Source organism: Ceratosolen solmsi, unplaced genomic scaffold (genome assembly GCF_000503995.2).
Source record: "Ceratosolen solmsi marchali unplaced genomic scaffold, CerSol_1.0 scaffold27, whole genome shotgun sequence".
Classification (NCBI taxonomy): domain Eukaryota; kingdom Metazoa; phylum Arthropoda; class Insecta; order Hymenoptera; family Agaonidae; genus Ceratosolen; species Ceratosolen solmsi.
The window spans coordinates 1,697,562-1,700,602 of record NW_011948426.1 but is presented as its reverse complement, the minus strand read 5'-3'; the positions used below and the strand labels follow the sequence as shown (position 1 = coordinate 1,700,602).

Below are 3,041 nucleotides of genomic sequence, written 5' to 3'. Positions count from 1 at the left end.
GAAATATGTACGTCTCGCCCACCCATTCTACTAATTTTATATCTAAGCCAATTGAACGGTAAACAGTTTATTCAACTCATATACGAATGAAGCTTGCATAAATTTCTTTTTTCTTTTTTTTTTTTTTTTTTAAGCACTTGTAAAAAACATGTATAATGTTTTTGCAGTTAAATAAAATGTGCGAAAGTGTGTTCGACGTTGTATTATTTTACATAAAAACATGATAGTAATTAATATTAAAAAAAACACTTTACGGTTAATTTTATTATTATTGCGATAAAACTTTATGTAACGAGTGGCCTCGAAAAAAATACGCCGAAAAAAGCTATATTCGCTTTATCAGTAAACAACCAAATTTCAATGAAGAAAGAGGCTTCAATTTTAATTTGAGAATTTATATTAAAAACAATTTTTTATACTACAAAGATTCCGTATGACGTCAACGTCTATTTTTGTTAGATTAAGTATGTTATTCAAACACAATATAATTATAAAACTCGCGCTTGTATTCATTTCTGTCCCGTTCTTCCTGCTATAGGATATATCCTGATATAGGCCTAAAATTCTAAATGACAAAGACACAATCTAATTCAATAGCAACGAGATACATGTAAAGTTGTAAAAAGTTGTGTATTCAAGAAAATTCGACCGAATTTACAAGTCTTTGGTAACTTATAATTTGAAAATATTGATAAATCGTTTATTCAAATATATCAAAGGCACAGGACATTAGATGCATTCAAATTTTCTTAACATAGTTCGGTAATAACTGGGTAAACAAATCTTGCGACTCGTAGTTTAATTGCCATTGATTTACATTGACGTAACAAAGTATTCGCACGACAATGACATCCACTTTTTCACGAAGGACTGCAGGAGTCAATCGTGTCGTTTCATCTCTACGTCAACGGATATACGAACTGAGCGTGATACCGGCGAATTACACAAAGTGAAAAAGGTCTATCCGCGTTTTCCATTAAGATTCCTCGCAATCCATTAACATCTTATTTATAATCCGTCGGTCGTCACAGCATCCCCTCTACTTATAATACGCGCTACCGTATAGCGCGTAAGTCGCTTGGCTCCACCTCCGCGTCAAATGCTCCCCCCCCCCAATCCCCCATCCCCCATCCCATCCCACCTCCCCAAACCAGTCATCATCGAGAAAAGCGTCACGGATATGTCCGAATGATCGGTGGAACGAAGGTAAAAGAGTTCCTCCCGACATTCTTCGTCACTCCTCGGCTCTATCCCCGGCTCATCTTTTTCATTCCCTCGGAGCTTGTGCACTTGCTCTTGCCTCGCTCAACTAAGGTGAGAAGGCTTAACGCACGCATGATCCGCTTATCGAAATCATTTGCTGACTGTTAGCGCAAGATGAGCGAGAAGGATATAATTCCTGCGATGCGTCATAATATGCTAATTAGCATATTATTGCGCTGCCGAATAGACCGGCACCCCACGATACGATGTCGCGGCATCCGTGCTCTATATACCTTAGCAACCCTGTGTGCACACGATCGAAGATGAGGTCGATCCGATGGGATTACGGACAAGCTTGAGGCTTTTAATTTAATCAAATGAAACATTGGATCGAGCGATTTGTCATTTTAAATCGTTGGTGCATGTATTGCTTCGTGACAGCTGGATATCTCTCGAAGACTCTCGTGAAATATGATGTATGATGCAAACTTTGTGACCCAAGTAATAATTATATGGAAATTGTAGCTTGGAATCGCTAATTTTCTTATTCTACGTAAGTTTCTAATGTCAATTGCCTTTGGATCTCGTGGATGTTGATTAAAAATGTACTTCGATAGTGCTTAGTGTGCAAACATTATAATTAATTGTCCTGTTTATTCGATTCGACTTGCAAAGAGTTTATAGATAATTGTAAGATCCTTTAAATGCAAAAGAATTAAAGATTAAGTTTTCAAAATGTACGAAAGATTATGAATTTGTATTTATGCTTGATAAGTAGTGAAATATTGAGAATGGCATATTCTTCTGATTTCGCCTATATATATATATATATATTTATGGCAATCGGGACACAAAATTATTCCGATAATTAGAAAAACAACAACACTGGCTGATTCAATCAAATTTAAAAGAAAAAAAAAAGAAAAAACTTGAAACGTAAAATAACTTAATTTCTCGCTAAAAAAACAATTGACTAATTTCAACGATGCTAGGGTTAATGATAATTTTCATGGTGTCGTATGCCTTCACATATCCAGTTATTATTCAAATGACATAACTTTGCATCGAAAATGTTTCGAGTAAATACAGTTAAGCACGCTCGAGTGTACGCGATAATAATTTATTAAAATTGCACTATCGTAACCACATACCTTTGAATAACGATCGCAAAAGAGCCGAACAGGCAATTACATTCGCACAGAGCCGCACGTGCCAAAATATCGCTCACTTATGTCAGCAGTTTTTTTTCTTTTATCACAAGTACATCAGCAGCAGCAATCGGACGGTTATTCACGGCTCCTTACGGGAGCGTAAACCTGAGTTATTGTGACAGTGGTTATTTGTAGACGCGGCCACTTCTTCTTTGCCGCTTAAAATTCGTTAACTGTGTATCATTCTTCTCCAAGAACTCGGGGACGACATATCTTTACGAAAGGGACCAACGACATTGCGGGGCATTAAAATTTGAGGAGGAGGGCTCCGTTAACGAGACACGCCAAGTATCGAAGATCTCCGGATGCACGCGTGACGACCAGTCCGAGAAGTTGAAGTGACGCGGGGCATCTACCGCCGATGATCGCGATCCGAGCGGACTTTCATCGTCGAGAGGTCGCCGAGGCCCGGGTGTGCATTTAAGGTGCTTCTCCTCGACTCGTCCTTGTCGCCCTCCCTCTCGCCACCATATTGACTTGTGTGGTCGTGTCATAGATGGGAGAGGATGAACGACCTGCCGTGATGAATACGTATTTTAATACGCGCGGATTCTACATATTCACCCCCTCCCCCCCCCACCCCCCCCCCCCCCCCCCCCCCCCCCCCCCCCCCCCCCCCCCCCCCCC

General features: G+C 39.7%; 1 long non-coding RNA gene across 1 annotated transcript in view; it reads left to right on the top strand.

Annotated features, from left to right (window-relative positions):
* The first annotated feature begins 368 nt into the window (after positions 1–368).
* Positions 369–3,041, top strand: part of LOC105363114 (uncharacterized) — a 24,547-nt gene continuing 21,874 nt past the window's right edge. The window contains exons 1-2 of the long non-coding RNA XR_912913.1: positions 369–464; positions 539–667. This is a non-coding gene — a long non-coding RNA (uncharacterized LOC105363114). The remainder of the gene's footprint in view (positions 465–538; positions 668–3,041) is intronic.